This window comes from Glycine soja, chromosome 3, assembly GCF_004193775.1.
Source record: "Glycine soja cultivar W05 chromosome 3, ASM419377v2, whole genome shotgun sequence".
Lineage (NCBI taxonomy): Eukaryota > Viridiplantae > Streptophyta > Magnoliopsida > Fabales > Fabaceae > Glycine > Glycine soja.
In genome coordinates, this window is record NC_041004.1 from 6,332,220 (window position 1) to 6,355,239 (window position 23,020).

At 37.0% G+C, this 23,020-nt stretch overlaps 1 pseudogene; it reads left to right on the top strand.

Moving 5' to 3' along the window:
* The window catches only part of LOC114404877, a 103,265-nt pseudogene that overhangs the window by 45,288 nt on the left and 34,957 nt on the right, over nucleotides 1–23,020 (top strand).

Here is a 23,020-nt window from a genome sequence, read left to right on the forward strand (position 1 = left end):
TTCCAGCTTCGCGGACTTAGTATTCGCCGGGGAAAGAATCGAAGTAGGTTTGAAGAGAGGGAAGTTCGATTATGTCTCCTCCACAAGTACCAATGCTAGGAGAATCGGAGCAACTGGGGCAAAAAGGAAGGCAGGAGATACCCATGTCGTCACTTCGGCGCCCGCATGGGTCAAGCCACCGCAGATCTCTCATGGTACCCATCAGTACGCGCAACATCACCCGAGCTTCTCAGCTCGCGCTGGGAACTCTTCCAATTCAGCACCCGTATAGCCTAGAGCGCCTACCCCCATCCAGAGAGAAGCCCCCCAAGCTTCGGCTCCAACCACGACTCGCCCGGCCGACAATGTCCATTTTGGTGCCGATTCCAACGCGATGAGGAACTTTCCCCCGAGGCCAATTCCAGAATTCACCCCGATCCCGATGATGTACGAAGACCTCTTGCCGTCCCTCATCGCCAACCAGATGGCTGTGATATCTCCCGGGAAGATCTACCAACCTCCTTTCCCGAAGTGGTATGACCCTGACGCAACTTGGGCATACCATGGGAAAACTCCGGGTCACTCTACCGAAAAATGCCTGGCCCTTAAATACAAGGTCCAACATTTGATAGACGCTGGATGGCTGATGTTTCAAGAGGATCGGCCCAACGTAAAAACAAACCCGCTCGCCAATCATGGAGGGGGAGCAGTTAATGCCGTCGAGTCGGGGATGCCGTGCAGGTCTAAGCCTTTAAAGGACGTGACGACCCCCAGGATGTTTATCTATGGGGCCCTAAAAAGGGGGGCATAATTCCCCACCTTGGGCACGAAGAGGATTCCTGTTTGATGCATCCCAGCGAGTTACATAACATGGAAACATGTTTAGTAGTGGAGGACCTGTTGCAACAGATGATAGATCAAGGCCGACTGGAAGTCGATGATGAGGGGAGGGAAGAGCAGCATATATGTATGCAGTCCACAGATGAGAGAATTTTTGGAAGGCCTAAGCCTTTGGTGGTATATTTCACCAAAGACGCAGCTCCCCAAAAGCCCCGATACCCCTCGGTAGTTAAACCTATTCCGTTCCCATACCGAAACAGCCACGTAGTCCCGTGGAGGGGTCAGTGGATTCCTTTTGATGCAGATGCCCTCGGCCAGTTCCTAGGCGACCCGCTAGTGTTGGAGGAAGTCCAGGAGTGCAAGTTCAGTCAGAGGAGGAACAGGGCCGATGGGTTCGACGAGGAGGCCATTGCCCAACTGTTATGCACACCGGGGCAGGATTTCGCTCGGATCGCTGCCAGGAGGCGGGTGCGGATAATGCGCACCAGCATGACCACCTTGACCCAGACATGGATGACATTGTTGCTCCGCAATGTCTTGCCTAGCGATCATAACTCCGATCTCCCTCTGCCGAAGTGTTAGTTGGTGTACGCCATCCTGACACGGATGAGCGTCCATGTGGCCCAGGTGATTGCTGACACCATTTATTTGTTTGCAGGTATGCCACCCACCAAGCACCCTATATACCCGGATAAGTCTAATAAGGCCCTGGGGTTTCCGCATTGATCATGGGCCTCTGCCAGTCATTCGGGGTCCCCGTCACCCCTAGTAAGGTGATTCGACCGCCGATCACCTGAGCCTTCATTGAGAAGTATTGCACGCCTAGGCAGGCACAGGGTGATGCACCTCAGGCCGCAGATGCGCCACCACCACCTCATCAGGCCGATCCCGCTGGATCACTATGCATGGGGCGTTATCTACAACACTTGGTTCGCCAGCAGGCGGCCAACCACTGGGGGCAGGTACAGATACATGAGTGTCTCTATCGGTTCAACCTCAGTCAGCAGGGGCAGGGTTTCGCTCCTTTTGCATGCCCTACTCCAGAGCAGTTTGGGGTTGAGGTCGCATGGCCCGGAGACTAGCCCGAGGCCTAGGCAGGGGAGGCGCCTGTAGGATCCCCCGACGATGTAGAGGAGGCCCGTATGGATGAGGAGATGACGGACTTGCTTGGTTTCTTGGGAGGAAGCGGAGCCATGTGACCGAGGTCACTACACCTTTTTACTGACATTACTGTTTTCCGTTTTTGTCTATATGGTTACTAACGTTGATGTTATTATTTTTTGTTTGGCGTTATGGCTCTCAGTTATTTCGTCTCCATTTTTGCAACTTACCATTTCGTGCGTTCTTTTCGTTTACCTTGTGGTTAGACGTAAGTAGGTAGTGTGCGCCCCCCGTCCGCACGATCTTTTAAGTGAGAAAATGAAAAAAAGAGGGAGAGAAAATGGATAAATGATAATAAGCTAAAAAAAAGAGAAACAAAAGGGAAAAAAAGAGAGCAAGCAAGAAAAGAAAAAGAAGGAAGAAAAAAAGAAAATAATAAGAATAAAAAGTTGTCTAGCTAAAAAACAACATGCTTGTGAAAGGAGATAACTTCCAACTTTTCTTTAAAAAATTCACTGATTATAACCAGTTTTTGGAAAAAAATGTGTATACACCGGAAGGGTGAATGCTGTGAAAGTTTTCTCGAACGCCCAAAAATGGACTCGGATGAATGCACAAATTGATAAAAGAACATATTTTGGAAACACTGGGTTGACAAAAGTAGAGAAAATGAATCATGAGCCCTAGCATCACATGACCGAAAAATTTTCGACATTTGAGTGTCCACATAGGTGCATGCATGACTAGTTTTGCATAAAATTTCAAAATCATCATTGTTGCATTTGTGCCATGGAAATAATGTGGGACATCCCCTTTTATCCCTGAACCAAACCAAACCCTGACATATGTCATGTCCAGCCGTTCAACAAGCCTTGAGCCGAAATCCCAACTTACCATAAACCTTGACCCAGGGTGAGAATGTTCATCCTTGCTCTCAGAAGAAAACAAAAAAGGAAAAAAAAGAGAGAAAAGGAGAAAGTTTCCAATCAAAAATCGGAAGAAAGCAAAAGAAAGAAAATTTCCGATCAAGGATCGGAAGAAAACAGAAGAAATATGCGGAAAGGTCTTTGGACCAAGCAACATCTGAACAATACAGAGTTGTCACCAAGTAAACAAAAAAGAAAGGAAACCACGATCTAAAGTGGTCCTCTCCCTTTGGTTGCCAACCAAAATCCTGTGCGTCGGTGACTTGTTCGCGTCGCACTAAACAAAAATAGAAAAGGAAAAGGCCAAGAACACTCAAAGCCGAATTTCCCACCAAAAATAAACACCATTCCCAAGAAAAATTCCTATTGATCCATCATCACGCATGTAATCTTTGATTTGATAGGAAATGATTTGCAAAACCAAGTCATGACATATCTATGGTTCGGAATTAGGATGAAACACTTACCTGTGTGAGATCGATATACTTTGAGTGATTTTCTTCTATTTTTGTTGAACCCAGTGTTTCCTCTAAATGGTCATTTAGAAACGAAATGCTAACATCCAAAATCTCATTTATGGTTACGAGAAAATTTCATCAGCATACTCTCCTTCCCCGGTAGGCACATTGTTTTTATCCAAAAAGCATATGTTGCTCTAATCAGCTAGAAGTTTTGTCTCTTTACTAAAGCATGTTCACATTTTAGTAAAGAAAACGCCGAGGCTATTTTAGTCTCACAAGCTATCCAGAACTACATAGGTCTGAGTTCCTCATTGAGGATACGTAGGAGCAAGAACCTCGCTTTTTTCGGCCGTCCCACAATCTGTCATACTGACCCTGGGGTCATGTGACATGCGGAGACAAATTATGGTCATTCCGCTCACTTTTTGCCATTCAGACACAATCGTGTCCGATGGCATACACAGACAAATTATGGTCATTTTGCGCCTTTTTTCATCCAGAGGCAGCGGGCTCGATGACATGCAGAGACAAATTATGGTCATTCCGCTCACTTTTCGCCATCCAGACACAGTCGTGTCCGATGGCACGCAAAGATAAATTATGGTCATTCTGTGCCTTTTGTCATCTAGAGGCGGCGGGCCCGATGACATGGAGAGACAAATTATGGTCATTCCGCACACCTTTTGTCATTCAGAGGCGATCGTGCCCGATGACATGCGGAGACAAATTATGGTCATCCGCACGCTTTTGCTATCCGTAGGACTCGATGCCTGATAAACGCGCAGACACAAATTATGGTCATTCTACGCCCTTTATCATTCAGGAGTAGCAAGTCAAGTGATAAATGCGTAGAGACAAATTATGGTCATTCTGCGCCCTTTGTCATTCAGAAGCAGCGAGTCGAGTGATAAATGCGCAGAGACAAATTATGGTCATTCTGCGCCCTTTGTCATTTAGGAGCAGCAAGTCGAGTGATAAACACGCAGAGACAAATTATGGTCATTCTGAGCCCTTTGTCATTCAGGGGCAGTGAGTCGAGTGGTGGGCGACGAAAAATTATGGTCATTTCGCACACCTTTTCGCCATCTAGAGGCGATCGTGTCCGATGACATGCGGAGACAAATTATGGTCATCCACACGCTTTTGCTATCCGTAGGACTTGATGCCTGATAAGCGCGCACATACAAATTATGGTCATTCTACGCCCTTTATCATTCAGGAGCAGCAAGTCGAGTGATAAATGCGCAGAGAAAAATTATGGTCATTCTGCGCCCTTTGTCATTCAGAAGTAGCGAGTCGAGTGATAAACGCGCAGAGACAAATTATGGTCATTCTGTGCCCTTTGTCATTCAGAAGTAGCGAGTCGAGTGATAAATGCGCAGAGACAAATTATGGTCATTCTGCACCCTTTGCCATTCAGGAGCAGCAAGTCGAGTGATAAATGCGCAGAGACAAATTATGGTCATTCTGTGCTCTTTGTCATTCAGGGACAGTGAGTCGAGTGGTGGGCGGAGACAAATTATGGTCATTCCGCACACCTTTTCACCATCCAGAGGCGATCGTGTCCGATGACACGCAGAGACAAATTATGGTCATTCTGCGCCTTGTGTCAACCAAGAGGGACGAATTCTGCAGTATCAGGATTGACCGGCCAAATGGTGTTTGGCTCGAACGAAATTAGTGTCTTATCTTTACTTCCCTTTTATCTCCAATAAAAGACAAGTAAAGAGGGGCAACTGTCATACCTTAATTTCATCCGGGGACCATCCGTTTGTTGGGATGCGACCCTCGTTTGACCACTTCGAGGTACTTGGCACCCATCGTTAGGCAATCCGTGAAGCTCCGTAACATGCCGAAGGTCAAAAGGAAGCATTGTTGCATAATCCCTGAAGTTCCAGTAACATGCCGGAAGTCAAAAGGAAGCATTGTTGCACAATCCGTGAAGTTTTGTAACATTCCAAGAGTCAAAGAAGGGATGATTACGTAATCCGTAAGATTTCGTAACATTACGGAAAGAAAACAAGTATCGTTACGTAATTTGTAAAGTTCTGTAACGTTACGGAAAAAGAATCAGCAAAAAAGGGCATATGGGGGTGTATTTAGTAAACAGGGGGTACAAATAGCAATCAGGCCCACTTAGGCCTTCCAGGAAGTTCCACCAGAAGATGGTGCCTTTTGGAGGAAGCAACCTAGCTCGCTTGGGCGAGCTGGGTGGCAAGCTCCTCCCTCTTTTCCCCTATAAATAGGGGGAAGAGGGCAGAACAAAAAGGTTCAACCCTCCTGGTATTTGAGAATCACTTAAAATTAGTGAGAAAAATTGTTTCTGTGAAGAAAATCCAAGCCGAGGCGCTTCCATAACGCTTTCGAGACATTTTCGTCGCTGATTTCGCGAAGATTTTCCACCGTTCTTCATCGTTCTTCGTTCGTTCTTCGGTCTTCAACCGGTAAGTTCCCGAAATCGAACTTTTCAATTCATTCTATGTACCCTTAGTGGTCCCTACTTGTTTCGCATGCTTTTATTTTCATTTCATTTACTTTTCGTACCCCCTTTTGACGTGCTTTAGTAATTTATTTAAGTCATTTTCTCGCCTAATCAAAAAATAAAATAAATTTCCACCGATCATTTGAATTTTAACATCTTTTAATTTTTGTTAAAATGAAATCCGACCGTTCGGTCATGTCGTAACCACGTTTAAAACCAAAAAAGAGGCAAAATAATAATATAATAATAAAAAATATCTTTTAGTGAAATAACCAAAAAAATCAATCGGACGTTTTTCTTTGGGATTTTCCTTTCTTAATCGAATTGACTAATAACTAAAGTGAAACTAAGGCTAAAATCAATTCATAAATCAAACTTTTGTCATCACCTAAAAAGCCATTTTTAAGGTCCAACGCCTTGAAATGGTCTTTTCCGCTTTTATTGGTTAAACGTGGGTTTCTAAAAGCCTAAAAATCAACACGTAGCTTTGTTACCTCTTTCAAAAATAACAAGAGATCATTAATGGTCCAAAGCCTTAATGTTTTCTTTCCTTTCAAAAAGAATCGAAAGATCGTTTAATGGTCCGACGCCTTAAATGACCTTTCATTCAATAAAAATATATCTTGCAAAAAAGGATAAAAACAATTTAACCAACGTTTAGTTATCAAAGAACTACGTAGGTCTGATTTCCTTATCACAATTGAGGAATACGTAGGAGCAAGGGAAACACCCTTGTCGACCACAAAAAGAAAAAAAATATAAAAGGCATAAAAAGACATAAGAACGTAAAAAAGGGAAGATAACACAAATTGAAGTCATGTTTGCACATTTGATTAAAGGTTGTCGTCCCTTGTGACGGATGTGCGGGGTGCTAATACTTTCCCCGTGCGTAAATACAACTCCCGAACCTTTCACTTAAAGTTCGTAGACCACGTCTTTTCCAGTTTTTCGGACGTTTTCCTCAAATAAACGTTGGTGGCGACTCCGTACGTATTCCTTTCTTGGAAGACGCACCCGTGAGTCTCGCGTCGCCCTCCCATCGAAGGGTAGGTTGCGACACTTGTCTTGGCTGCAATTCCTTCTATGAGAAAACCTAGAGGGTTCTTCTCTTCCACATTACCCAAATCAATTCTAAGACCCTTGCTGTGAAGTCTAGGTTGCTTAAAGCTATAATTTCACTCATCCAAGCCTCGAAATTTGAAATGGAAGAGCTTGGATATACCCCCACATTTGATGCAAACCATATTCTCTTGACACCCTCATAGCCAATCAAAGCATGAATCGTTGTTTCCTTCTTCTCTAAACACCATGAGAGGGATTTTTCACCTTTTGAATCTAGACAATAAGAGTCTTATTTATCACATAACGATCTTGGTCGATCACCATTCAAAATATTCAGGGCCATGTTTGTGATGTCCTCTCTAATAATATATGCCAAAACTTCTGATAGAATAAAGCAGGATTGCCATCTTCCCCATGAGCTTTGGTGGGGTGCATCTACTCTTGAAAACTCCACATCCACAAAGGATCACATCTCTCCATAATTTCTCCCCTCCACAAGGCTTGCAATTTCTGTCATGTCATGAGAGGTGGAGATGAGGTAAAAAGATCAGAGAAATACTTTGTTAATACCTCACCAATGTCCTCTACATTCCTATACACATTTCCATCATCATCCTGAATCTTTTTTATGGTATTGACTTGCTTTCGGTGGGATATTTTTCTATTAAAGAAAGTTGTGTTCCTATCCACATACATCAACCACTCCACCTTCAACCTCTGCCTCCAAAGGACTTCCTCAAGCCTTAAAAGCTCCTACAACTCACCTTCAATCTTAACTTTTGTGTTTGTTAAGAAACTGACCCAGGGGCTGCGTTGAATCTTATACAGTTTCTTTCAAAACCTTTTGATTTTTTGAGAAAAATTTCCAAACCTTTGTGACCCACACTCATCTAAATTTGCCCCTAGCTGGGTAATATTTTGTGTAACATCACCCCTTCTTCTCTAGATCCCATTTATTGCCTCCTCACCTTCCTCCACATCATCAAGCCAAAATGCTTCAAACCTATATCAATTTTTGATTTTGATGCTTGCAGAATAATAGGATTAAGGTTTGAGATGAAGCATACTACCGATGATGCCCAACTATCCCTCTAGTTATCATGCCTAGAACGGTTAACCAAAATCCTATCAAGCTTTTCTTCTCTTAAATCATCCCCCTATCTCTGGTTTGTCCACATAAAGCATTGGCCCTCCACTTGCAGCTCCACCAAACCACAATAATCCACCGTATCTTGAAATTGTTGAATACTTTGAATATTTGGAGCATTTCCCCCTTCTTCTCATCAACATGAAAGATTTGGTTCATATCCCCCACACATATCCAAGGGCTATCATCATAAGGTTTCTGAATCTTCATAATATCCCATATTTGATGCTTCTTGTTTTATTCTGGGAATCCATACAAAAACGTGGTTGTATAAGCTTCTGAATTGTCCTGGCCATTGACCCTAACTGTGATATGATTAGGGGACCAGCATTTCAGCTCTACTTGAGTACCCTCCTACCACATGATGGCCAAACCTCTAGATCCTCAATTCCTCATAATCAACACCATGGAAATTTTCCATCCTTGTCATACCCTTTAAAAAATGTATTCTGCAGTTTTTTTTCCTTGTTTCCATCAAGAAAGCTATAGTGGAAACTTCAATGTATAAGAGCTTACGAAGAGCTCTCACTGCCCATGGGTTTCCAAGCCAATGGCAGTTCCAACTTAAGGTCCTCAAGATTCTTGGTCGGGCTGGTCAGAAACGCCCACCATTTCCTTTTTTGATTGTTTGTAATAGACCCTTGGTCCCTCCTTGTCCCCCTCTTCATCAACCTATCATCAATGTGTCTCTTCTCTGTTGGATGCGATCCAGAGGTAACAACAGTCTCCCCTTCACGAGCCATCCTTTTCCACTTTGTTTTTTTTTTTGTGGTGGTTCAGATAACAGCAGTTGTGGCATGTCCACTGCTTCTCACTTCGCTATGACCTTCTTCATCCTTTTCCACTTCATGCTTTTCACGATATGTCTCTTCTACGTCCTCCATGAATGCCTCGGGTTTGGTGCCCCTTAACAATGTTGGTCCTCCTCTCCTAATGATAGATGACACTGGCTCAAAATTCTAGTTACATCTGCCACGTACATTTATGCCTCCTCCTCACGTGCAGACCCACTTTCCTCCATCGCTTTTGCATCCTTCTCCACTATAGCCCCCCTTCTTTACCTCATTTTCAAACACAATAACATGTTTTACCTTCCCAAATATTTCTTCATATCAGACTCCTGCAACCTCATTTTGATGTACAGGAGATGCCCTCAGCCATGGTTCGTATGAAAGGTTATTGATATCAACGTCTTCATCATCCTCACATTCCTTCAGAAGATGATCCAGACATCCGCACATGTAGCAAACATTACCAAGCCTTTCATATTTGAAAATAATCTCCCTTGCCTCCTTAACTCCTATTTTCATCATCATTCCTCTTCGGAGTGGCTTAGTAATATCCATCAAAATCCTAACCCTCATGGACTTTCCCACTCGATATTCCTCCAACTAATCCCATTTGATAAAGGATCCCAAAATGTTTCCAATAGTTTCTTCTATTTCTTTAGTACAGAACCCTAATGGAATTTCATAGACAGGCACCGAGAGTTGAGTTCATGATAGGTCTACTTTGTTAGGGTTCTAATTACGCATCAGATCATTCAACACAATCAATTTTCATCAAAATTCCGTGGGCAACCCTTTATCACTGCCTCTTTATCGTTTACTGATAGAAACCTGAACGCTAAAAGGTTTCTCTCCAAATTCCTTATCTCCACCCCCTTTTTTGTCTTCAATGCTTGGGCAATTGTAGTTTTGAACTCCTTCATCACATTGGAAGATTCTTTCATATGAATCTTTCCCACCAACCAAAAACCCTCATCTTTACTCCTTTCTCCCACTTCAGGTATTTTGACTATCCCCCCCTCCTCCTCGAAATCAACATCTTTCATATTCGTCATTTTGTGAAATTCAAGTAGGCAGACCAGAGAAAAGACAAGAACAGTTGTCTTGAGATTTGAGAAAAACCTTACTACTCACAACTAGAGAAACTCTAGCAAAGCCTTCAAAAGGAGATTAAAACACTATAAACATAAATTTCAAATTAACTAATATTTATAATTAATTAGATATCAATAATGATGGTTAACTGTATTTTTAGGAAATCATCAAGTAAACGTTGTTTAAAGTAGTACAACAACAAGAGCTTGTTGTTTATTGTACATATTTATTTTTTGTTTTTAAATAACAAAAAAAAATGTTTGATAAAAGTAATTTGGGATATTTTAAAAAATAATCTTAGTTTTAGTTTTTAAAATTGAAAGTGAACAATTTCTGATTTTTCTCTTTAGTTAATGACTTGTATTCTTGGTTTAAATACAATTTTTGTCGACCTATTTGTTTGAATATATAATTTTGGTCTATCTATTTTAAAATAAAGATATTTACTTCATCTATTTTAGGAAATCCTCAATGAAACCCTGGGCCTAACGTCTTCCTTTATGGTACCATAAAAATGTTTTAATTAGTTAAGGTGAATGAAATAAATGTAGGCAAAATTCAAAGATATACAAAAATTGTGGATTTTTTCTAAAATAAGAGACCAAATGTCTTTATTTTAATATAGGAGGACCAAAATTGCAGGTAGACTAAAATTATATTTAAGCATTTCTTATTTTTGTTGTTTCATCTTCTTCCTCTCGCTCCGGTAACTGTAGAAGCAAGCTTCATGATGAATCAAGATTGATTCAAAAAGTTTTGATGATAACAAAGATGATGACAAAAAGCTCAAAAGTCAAGAACACTTCATGATAACAAAGATGATGATCTCAAGAATCAAAGAATGAGTTCAAGATTGAATCAAGAACACTTCAAGGTTCAAAAGGAAATTTGATTTCAAGAATCAAGAATCAAGTTTCAAGATTCAAGTTCCAAGAATCAAGATCAAGATTCAAGACTAAAGATTCAAGAATCAAGAGAAGACTCAATCAAGATAAGTATTAAAAAGTTTTTTCAAAAACTGAGTAGCACATGAATTTTTCTCAAAAACCTTTTACCAAAGAGTTTTTACTGTCTGGTAATCGATTACTAGATTATTGTAATCGATTACCAATAGCAAAATGGTTTTCAAAAAAGCCTTCAAATGAATTTACAACATTCCAATTGATTTCAAAATGTTGTAATTGATTACAATGATTTGGTAATCGATTACCAGTGTGTTTGAATGTTGGAATTCAAATTTAATTGTGAAGAGTCACATCCTTTCACAAAAAAGCTGTGTAATCGATTACACTGATTTGGTAATCGATTACCAGTGATAGTTTCTGAACAAAATCAAAAGATGTAACTCTTCCAATAGTTTTCAAGTTTTTCTAAAAGTTATAACTTTTCCAAATGGTTTTTAAGTTTTTCTAAAGGTTATAAATCTTCTAATGGTCTCTTGACTAGACTTGAAGAGTCTATAATAGCAAGGCTTTGATTTGCATTTTAGACATTCATACATTCATTCTTTAGACAACAAACTTTTGCCAATTGATTTATGAATCTCTTTGAACTTCTTTTTCTTCTTCTTCTTTTATCAAAAGCATTCAAAAGTTTTATGGTATTCCAAACCTTGAAAACTTGTGCTATTCATCTTTTTCATTCCCTTCTCCCTTTGCCAAAAAGAATTCGCCAAGGACTAACCGCTTGAATTCTTTTTGTGTCTCTCTTCTCCCTTTTCCAAAAGAACGAAGGACTAACCGCCAAAATTCTTTTGTGTCTCTCTTATCCCTTGTCAAAGAATTCAAAACGACACAGTCTGAGAATTCTTTTGATTCTTCCCTTTCCCATATACAAAAGATTTCAAGGGACTAACCGCCTGAGAATTCTTTTATATCCCCATTCACAAAGTTTCAAAGGTTTAACCGCCTGAGAACTTTGTCTTAACACATTGGAGGGTACATCCTTTGTGCTACAAGTAGAGGGTACATCTAATTGGATTGTTGACTGAGAACAAGAGAGGGTACATCTCTTGTGGATCAGTTCTAGTGAAGGGTACATCCACTAGGTTGTTCAAAGAGAACAAGGGAGGGTACATCCCTTGTGGATCTTTGCTTGTAAAGGAATTTTACAAGGTTGAAAAGAAATCTCAAGAACCGCAGGTCACTTGGGGACTGGATGTAGGCACGGGTTGTTGCCGAACCAGTATAAAAACTCTTGTGTGTTTGTCTCTTTTTTCCCTACTCTTTTAATTTCCGTTGTGCACTTTAATTCCTGCTTTTACTTTTGGTTAAGTTTCTTTTCTATCCTTCATTTACTTAACAACATAGTAAAAGCCTTAGAAGAGCAAATTTTTAATTAGTAAAGGATTAGGAATAATTAATTCAACCCCCCCTTTCTTAATTATTCTGAGGCCACTTGATCCAACAAGTGGTATCAGAGCAGGTATCTTGTAGAAAGTTTAACCACTTCAAGATTAATGGCCTCTTTAGATTCTTTGTCTTTCAAAAGTATTTTCAGGAATAGATTATTCCAAGATCATGATGAAGACCAAGTCAACTTTTGTCTTTTGACAAAATCTGATGATAACAACGAAGAAGAATCTGTAAGGAAGAAGTGGTACATCGACAGTGGATGTTCCAAACATATGACGGGAGATGTATCCAAATTCACAACCATTTCCCCCAAGAAAAGTGGACACGTTACATATGGCGACAACAGCAAAGGCAAAATTATTGGAGTCGGTAAAATAGGTATGAGTTCTTCTACTCCTATTGAAAATGTTTTACTTGTAGAAGGTTTGAAGCATAGTCTATTAAGTGTTAGCCAATTATGTGATAGAGGATATAAAGTGTCTTTTGATTTTGAAAAATGTTTTATTAAGCATGAGCATGATAAAAATATTGAACATATAGGTTTTAGAGAAAATAATGTCTACATGATTGATTTTAAACAAAAATCTGAAAATGATAGATGCTTTATAAGTAAAGATTGTGATCCATGGTTATGGCATAAGAGAATTGCTCATATTAACATGGATCATCTAAATAGATTAATTTCAAAATATCTAGTTATTGGTTTACCCAAATTAAAATTTGAAAAAGATAAGTTATGTGATGCATGCCAAAAATGTAAATAAACAAAAGTATCTTTTAAATCTAAAAATGTTGTTTCCACCACTCAACCATTGCAATTATTACACATGGATTTGTTTGGACCATCTAGGGTCATGAGTTTTGGTGGAAGTTACTATGCATTAGTAATTGTTGATGACTATTCTAGGTATACTTGGACTTTATTTCTTACTCATAAAAATGATGCATTTTATGCATTTAGAAGACTTGCCAAAGTCATTCAAAACAAAAAGAATCTCAAAATTATCTCCATCAGAAGTGATCATGGAGGTGAATTTGAAAACAATGATTTTGAAATGTTTTGTGATGAATATGGCATAGAACACAACTTTTCTGCACCTAGGACACCCCAACAAAATGGAGTAGTAGAAAGGAAAAATAGAGCCCTAGAAGAAATTGCTAGAACTCTTTTAAATGACACACCTCTTCCAAAATACTTATGGGCATAAGCGGTTAACACCGCATGTTATATTATGAACAGAGCCTTAATCAGACCCATTCTTAAGAAAACCCCATATGAACTTTTTAACAACAGAAAACCAAACATTGCTCATTTACGTGTTTTTGGATGTAAATGTTTTGTTCTAAACAATGGTAAAGAAATCCTAGGAAAGTTTGATGCTAAGGCAGATGAGGGTATCTTCCTTGGGTATTCCTTACATAGTAAAGCATTTAGAGTATACAACAAAAGAACCATGACAATTGAGGAATCAATACATGTTACTTTTGATGAAACTAATATTACCTCCCCGAGAAAGGAGTTTCTTGATGATATTGCAGATTCTTTGGAAGATACACAAAATGAAGAAAGAAATCTAAAAAGAAAGAGAGATGATGAAAACAAGGATGATCAAGTTGACACAACACAAGAAAATGATAATCTTCCAAAAGAATGGAAAACTTCAAGAAATCATCCTCTTGATAACATCATCGGTGATATCTCAAAAGGGGTAATAACTAGACACTCTCTCAAAGATTTATGCAATAATATGGCATTTGTTTCATTAATAGAACCTAAAAACTTTAAGGAAGCTATTATAGATGACCATTGGATAGTAGCTATGCAAGAAGAATTAAATCAATTTGAAAGAAATGATGTATGGGAATTAGTAGAGAAACCTTCAGATTATCCAATCATAGGAACTAAGTGGGCATTTAGAAATAAATTGGATGAAAATGGTATAGTAATTAGGAATAAAGCTAGACTTGTAGCAAAAGGATATAACCAAGAAAAAGGTATAGACTATGAAGAAACTTTTGCACCTGTAGCTAGATTAGAAGCCATTAGGATGCTATTAGCATATGCATCTATTATGAATTTTAAACTATATCAAATGGATGTCAAGAGTGCTTTCCTAAATGGTCTAATTCAAGAGGAGGTATATGTGGAACAACCTCCTGGGTTTGAAGACTCACAAAAATTAGACCATGTCTATGGATTAAAGAAGACACTTTATGGCTTAAAACAAGCACCTACGGCTTGGTATGAAAGATTAAGTAAATTCCTATTAGAAAAGACTTTCACTCGAGGGAAAGTAGATACCACCTTATTCATAAAAAAGAAGGATAATGATATCTTGTTGGTACAAATTTATGTTGATGATATAAATTTTGGATCTACTAATGAATCTTTGTGCAAGGAGTTTTCTATTGATATGCAAAATGAGTTTGAGATGTCCATGATGGGTGAGTTAAATTACTTTCTTGGACTACAAATCAAACTAACAAATGATGGAATCTTTGTCAACCAAGTAAAGTATTGCAAAGAACTCATTAAGAGATTTGGAATGGAAAACTCAAAACGCTTGCCTACTCCTATGAACACCAGTTGTTATCTTGACAAAGATGAATCCGGTCAACCTGTTGATCCAAAGCAATACAGAGGTATGATTGGATCTCTACTTTACTTATCTGCAAGTAGGCCAGATATTATGTTTAGTGTATACATGTGTGCAAGATTTCAATCAAATCCAAAGTTTTCACATTTAATGGCAGTAAAAAGAATCATAAGATATCTATTAGGAACAGTTAATTTAGGATTATGATACCCTAAGAATTCTTTATGCAATCTAGTAGGATACTCAGATTCAGATTTTTCTGGATCAAAAACAGATAGGAAAAGTACTAGTGGCACATGTCAATTCATACGGTCTGCTCTTGTTTCTTGGAATAGCAAGAAACAAAATAGTGTAGCATTATCCACAATAGAAGCAGAATAAAAACTCTTGTGTGTTTGTCTCCTTCTTCCCTACTCTTTTAATTTCCGCGTGCACTTTAATTCCTGCTTTTACTTTTGGTTAAGTTTTTTTCTATCCTTCATTTACTTAACAACATAGTAAAAGCCTTAGAAGAACAAATTTTTAATTAGTAAAGGTTTAGGAATAATTAATTCAACCCCCCTTCTTAATTATTCTTAGGCCACTTGATCCAACAGTAACTTATTTTTTCCCATTCTAAGTATTAGATATTGACAAATGTTCGGCAAAAAAGTTTTCAAAACCAAAAAATAAAATTAGAATAAGACACACTCTAAGAACTATTACAGAAATGTTAGTAAGTACCATGCAATGGATGAACCTAATGGAGAACAACAGACTCTTGTACAATTATAACTTTTTACTCAAATTTCTCTTAAATTTTGATGCATATATGGACACACCTTTTCTTTGTTTTTATTATGTTTTTTATTATAGGAATGAAAGTGAGGCTATCAAAACTATTGTTGAAAACGTTACGCGTTTGTTAGACAAGACAGAGTTGTTCGTTGCTGATAATCCAGTCGGCGTAGAACCACGAGTCCAGGAAATGATTGAACTAATAGACCAAAAACAATCAAATGATGTTCTACTACTCGGGATATGGGGGATGGGAGGCATAGGTAAAACGACTATTGCAAAAGCCATTTACAATAAGATTGGCTGCAATTTTGAGGGAAAAAGCTTCCTCGCACATATTAGGGAAGTTTGGGAGCAAGATGCTGGTCAAGTATATCTACAAGAACAACTTCTTTTTGATATCGAAAAAGAAACAAACACAAAGATACGTAATGTTGAATCAGGAAAAGTTATGTTAAAAGAACGAATTCGCCATAAAAGGGTACTTCTTATACTTGATGATGTAAATAAATTGCATCAATTGAATGTTTTGTGTGGAAGTTGTGAATGGTTTGGTTCAGGGAGTAGAATAATCATCACAACTAGAGATATGCATATACTTAGAGGGAGAAGAGTTGACAAAGTGTTTAGAATGAAAGGAATGGATGAAGATGAATCTATTGAGCTTTTTAGTTGGCATGCATTTAAGCAAGCAAGTCCAAGAGAAGATTTTATTGAACTTTCTAGAAATATAGTTGCTTATTCTATGGGATTGCCACTAGCTCTTGAAGTCCTTGGGTCCTATTTGTTTGATATGGAGGTTACAGAGTGGAAGAATGTATTGGAGAAATTAAAAATAAGCTATGATGGTTTAAATGATGATACAAAGAAAGAAATATTCCTTGATATAGCTTGTTTCTTTATAGGAATGGATCGGAATGATGTTATACATATCTTAAATGGTTGTGGGCTTTGTGCAGAAAATGGAATACATGTCTTGGTAGAAAGAAGCCTTGTAACTGTAGATTATAAGAACAAGCTTGGAATGCATGATTTGCTACGAGACATGGGAAGAAAAATCATTCGTTCAAAAACACCAATGGAGCTTGAGGAGCGTAGTAGGTTATGGTTTCATGAAGATGTGCTTGATGTATTGATACAGAAACAGGGGCAGCAAAGGCAATCAACAAGCAGACAGTGAACACAACAACAGGAGTAGGGGTGCAAGCAGTAAACAAGCCCAAAAGAAGGATCACCAAGCCTACATACCTTAGGGATTACCTCTGAAGAAAAGGACAAAGCCAGCAATGCAATGCAATCTTGCATAATTTGTAATGGTCCACCTTAGGGGGAGAAGCATAACCAATTCTGATATGGAAATATTCCTAGGCAATCATTTGCAAAAATTCTATTATTAGGAACCTTATATATATATATGCTATGTAATAACAAGCAAGATAATAAGAAGCATACAATTACCTCTCTTTACTTGTGCTTTTCTCTCATCCTCAACCCCTTTTCTGGGAGGAGCTAGTCCCTCGAATCTAGTAAGCACTACGAGGCCTATCATGTATTATCAAAAGAAACTGTAAGACTTCCATCTATTATTTTTTTATTTAAAATATCCAAAGCTAATGGATACAAGTAACACATTTATCAGTCAGTTCTTAATATTCATTTGTGCGATTGATTGTCACAAGAATTTTGAAAATTGATTTGGTTGTGAATTGGTTTTTGCTTCTTAGCTCCTAAAACAAATGATGGGTTTTCTCACAAGAGTTTTAACTACCATATATCTTTTTGTTGGATCGAGTGGCCTCAGAATAATTAAGAAGGGGGGGTTGAATTAATTATTCCTAAACCTTTACTAATTAAAAATTACTTTTCTAAGGCTTTTACTAAGTTGTTAAGAGAATAAGGAGTAGAAGAGAAACTTAACAGAAAGTAAAAGCGGAAATTAAATGCACAGCGGAAATTAAAAGAGTAGGGAAGAAGGAGACAAACACACAAGAGTTTTTATACTGGTTCGACAACAACCCGTGCCTACATCCAGTCCCCAAGCGACCTGCGGTCCTTAAGATTTCTTTCAACCTTGTAAAAATCCTTTTACAAGCAAAGATCCACAAGGGATGTACCCTCCCTTGTTCTCTTTGAACCTAGTGGATGTACCCTCCACTAGAACTGATCCACAAGAGATGTACCCTCTCTTGTTCTCAGTCAAACCCAAGTAGATGTACCCTCTACTTGTACCACAAAGGATGTACCCTCCAATGTGTTAAGACAAAGATCTCAGGTGGTTAAACCTTTGATACTTTGTGAATGGGGATACAAAAGAATTCTCAGGCGGTTAGTCCTTTGAAAACTTTTGTATAAGGGAAAGGGAAGAATCAAAAGAATTATCAGACTGTGTCATTTTGAATTCTTTGACAAGGGAGAGGGGAGACACAAAAGAATTTAGACGGTTAGTCCTTCGTTCTTTTGGAAAAGGGAGAAGAGAGACACACAAAAAATTCAGGCGGTTAGTCCTTGGCGAATTCTTTTTGGCAGAGGGAGAAGAGAATGAAAAGATGAATAGCACAAGTTTTCAAGGTTTAGAAAACCAGAAAACTTTGGAAAGCTTTTGGTACAAAGAAGAAGAAGAAGTTCAAAGAGATTCAAGGCTTGTAAAGGATTGTATGAATAAGTGTTCAAGATACTTGAAATGCAAAACAAAGCCTTGCTTTTATAGACTCTCCATGTCTGGTCAAGACAACCATTAGAAGAGTTATGACTTTTAGAAAAACATAAAAACCAATTTGAAAAAGTCAAAAACTACTTGAAGAGTTACATCTTTTGATTTTATTCAGAAATAATCACTGGTAATCGATTACCAAATCAATGTAATCGATTACACAAAGCTTTTATGTGAAAGGATGTGACTCTTCACATTTGAATTTGAATTTCAACGTTCAAAGGCACTGGTAATCAATTACCAAAACATTGTAATCGATTACAGCTTTTTGAAATTAATTGGAACGTTGTAAATTCAATTTGAAAACTTTTTCAAAACAATTTTGCTACTGGTAATCGATTACAACAATCTGGTAATCGATTACCAGAGAGTAAAAACTCTTTGGTAAACATGTTTTGAGAAAAATCATGTGCTACTCAATTTTTGAGAAAAACTTTTCATACTTATCTTGATTCTTGAATCTTGAGTCTTGAATCTTGATCTTGATTCTTGAGATCTTGAACCTTGAATCTTGATTCTTGACTCTAAACTTTCTTCTTGAGTCTTGAATTCTTCTTGATTCTTATCTTGAACTCTTGAATTGTTCTTAATTCACTTGAGTTGTTCTTTGATTGATCTTTGATTCACTTGAGTTGTTCTTTGATTAATCTTTGAGCTTTTTGTCATCACCTTTGTCATCATCTTTTGTTATCATCATTGTTATCATCAAAACACCTTTGAATCACCTTTGATTCACCATGAAGCTTTGCTTCTACACTTTTTAGCTACGCATGTTTTACCCTTTCATTTTTTCTATCATAGGGAACAAAAGCTATTGAGGGACTGGCTTTGAAGTTACCTATAAATAATACAAAATGTTTGAGCACTAAAGCTTTTAAGGAGATGAAAAAACTCAGGTTGCTTCAACTTGCTGGTGTACAACTGGTTGGAGATTTCAAGTATCTTTCCAAAGATATTGGATGGCTTTGTTGGCATGGATTTCCTTTAGCATGCATACCAACAAACCTTTATCAAGGAAGTCTAGTTTCCATTGAGCTAGAAAACAACAATGTTAATCTTTTGTGGAAAGAAGCCCAGGTATTAATTTAGTTTTTTGCAATTCATGAGCATTTTTTTTTCTCTTCTTCTTTATGGATTTAATTTAAATTGTCTCAAATATTAATACTATTTCACTATATAGTACTTTTAGACAAATTTCATCAATGTTTTTCTCAGCCTCTCTTATATTGCAAGTACTTTATGTAAAAGTTTGAGTTTAAATAAAAGATTTAATTATCAAAATGCTCCTTTTATTTATTTAGAATATTTAATTAGTTCATTTTATTTCTGAAAGTTTCAATCAAGTCTTTTTTTTTTAAATGTCTCAATGTGATATTTTTTGTCTAATTGAGACTCATGACGTTAAGTTGCAAACTCCTTGAAAAGAATAACATTGAGACATTTAAAAAAAATAAAGAATTTGATTGATAATTGAATATTCTAAATAAATAAAGAGATCAAATTGATGATTAAGTCTAATAAAAATGAACGTTTTTATATTCATATTCTAATACAAGCTCTAGTGTTGGTTCTGTGGAGGAAATTATAAAAAACAGAGGAGAGAAGAGAGACAATATGTATGCAGAGGAAATAGAATTATTCTATTCTAAATCAAATTGTTCTCAGCGGCGATACAATAAATAGCAAAAGATAAACTAATTAGATAACAAGATATTAGCAAAACAGAATATTTAAACTAACTTGCTCCTTAAAGATAGAAACCACTTATCGACTAGGCTAATCCATTAAAACTGACTTACTCCTAAAATATAGGAATCCAACTTATTTACTAAATCCTATTTTAAAAATTAAATAAAATATTATGTAGTTACAAAAGTATATCTTCAACACTCCTCCTTGCTTTTGGAACTACAAACTCCAATTCTTTACCTTGAGAGTTCAAGTTTGCTGATAGGTAGTGACTTTGTAAACATGTCAGTCAGTTGATCTTTCGACTTGCAGTAAATTAAGTTTACTTCTCCACTTTGTTGCATCTTTATCAAATAATAGAACTTGATGTTGAAATGTTTAGTCTTCCCATGACACACGGGATTGTTTGCAATAACAATGGCTACTTGATTGTCAACAAAAATTCTAGTTTTGTTCTTTTGAGCAAATAGAATGTTTGGCCTTGTTGTAGTGAGATACATTAGACATCCAATCAAGCTGCTATAATATCCTTCCTCAATGTTATCAACACCTTCTTCCTTGCTGAACTTCTCCTTTTGATTCATTGGTGTGCTAACAGATTTGCATTCCTCCATTTGAAACTTCTTCAAATTTTCTTTTGCATATTTCCTTTTTTCATGTTTTACATTTTTTCAAGATGGCATTGACCAAGTCTCTTGTGCCAGAGTTCCATGGGTGTGACTTGAGTGAAATAGGTTGTATACTCCTCCTCTGCTGGATCAAATGAGAAGCTTTTACCTTTCATTTTAAACCTTAGAACTTCCCGGCCAGCAATGTCATAGATAAAGCAATGTTAATGTTCAAAGGACACTTTAAATCCCTTTTTAATCAACTGATCTACACTTAGCAAGTTTTGGTCAATGTTAGGTACATAAAGAGCATCTGATATTAATTTGGTACTTGAACACGTTGAAATTGCAACAATTACTTTTCCTTTTACATAAATATAGCCATCATTCCCAATTCTGACCTTTGAGACATTAGTTGGCTTCAAATCCTTGAATAGAGTCTAATCATATGTCATGTGGTTCATACAACCACTATCAATCAACCAACATTTATAACTACTCCTCATCGAATAGCATGTTGCAGGAAAAATATAATCTTCTTCCTTCTGCTCAACAACTTGGGCATCGGCTTCTTGCTGCTGAAATTTGCTTTTACAAATTATAGCTTCATGTCCAAGTTGATTGCACTTGCTGCATTTTGCGTCTGACCGTTTCCAACATGTGTAGGGTGACCTAATTTTTCGCAATGCTGACAAGGTGGATAATTTTTCTTTTTATCCTTACCTTTGTTTTGGTTGTTTGCACTATTTTCGCTGCTTGCTGGCTGATTCTTCTTGAAAAAATTCTTTTTGCTTTCATCAACTTCATGATGTTTGGCGGGCAAAGAACCTTCGACAACACGATCTTGCCTCATCAACCTTCGCTGCTCTTGAGCTTGCAGGGCATGTAGCACTTCTGTCAATATGATTTTCGATGGATCCTTTGTGTTCTCCAATGAAGCTACAGATGCTTCATACCTCTTCGGCACCATTACCAAAATTTTCTCTACAATTCTCGAATCAGTAAAATTACTTCCCAACAACTTTATCTTGTTGGCAATACCCAACAATTTGTTTGGGTATATATTTTTTTATTGTCTCTGACTCTTTCATCCTTTGAAACTCAAATTCCTTCCTTAAATATACGGTAAACCCAATAAACCTAGAAAAGAAAATGATCAAGATGCAAAAAAATTTTTTTTCATATCCTAAAATATCTAAATGAACATTTAGCAACAAAAAAAATGATGCTAAACCACAAAAATTGAGGCTAAATGAACATTTAGTAAAAAGAAAATTGTGCTTGAGCCAACACTAAATAGTGTCAACTAAGTTGACTTATAGAAGACACTATTATGAGTCTATTTGTATTTATTGTATTTACTAGACGACATTTATTAGTGTCAAATTAGATTATGTTAATTTTAGTGTTGACTTAATTGGTGCTAATAGTGTAGGTTAGACCATCCACAAATCTAAACCTTGAAGTATCCCCATTTTTGAGTTGGCATAGCTGACACAAATAAATTTATACGCAATCTATAGCGATTATTTGACCTGAATTAAGTCAATGCTGTGTTACAATAAATAATGTCGGCATTGTAGTGTTGGTGTTAAATTTTATAGCTATTTTGTTCTTTACTTGTGATACCACCATTTAATGATGCATTAGAACTTTAGTTCCAATGCTAAAGCTTATGAATATTTTGCTCTTGTAGTGATATCCTCAACATGCATAAGCAATATAAAAAAATCGCATTGCCACATCATATAAAAACTTAAAATTCTTCATAATGATCGTATGTATGAAACTTTGGTATAACAACAATAAAGTCTTATTTCATTAAGAAAGAGTTAAACCTTATACATTAAATTAAAAATTTTAAACTCAATGTAATTCAAAATTCATTTTTTTTAAGATTATCTATTATCTAATCAAATAGATTTTGTATGTTTATTATGAACTTACGTTATAGTTTGTTTTTTTTTTTAAAAAAAAAACATAAGAGACCTAGCTTATGACCTCCTCTTCAAATAATTAAATACAATAAAAACAAAGGAGAGGTAAGACAGGAATTGCAATTTTTACTAATTGATCAAAGAAGCCATAAAATGCTCATAAACAACTTATATAGAGAGAGAGCCCAACTCCTCTTAGAATAATTTCTTACATGAGAATAATTAATAATAATTATTAAAATATGATTAAAAATAATAAATGATTGAGATTAAAAAATGTAAAAATTTAAATTAAAATATGATACAACCGTTGAATTTCTACAAGAACTATCAAACAAGTCACATCCTACAATATTTCAATTATTATTAATGATAATTGAGATATTTTAGAACGTAATTTTTTTAAAGATCTAATGGTTATATTAGATTTTAATTTTAATTTTAAAATACTTTAATCTCAACTATCT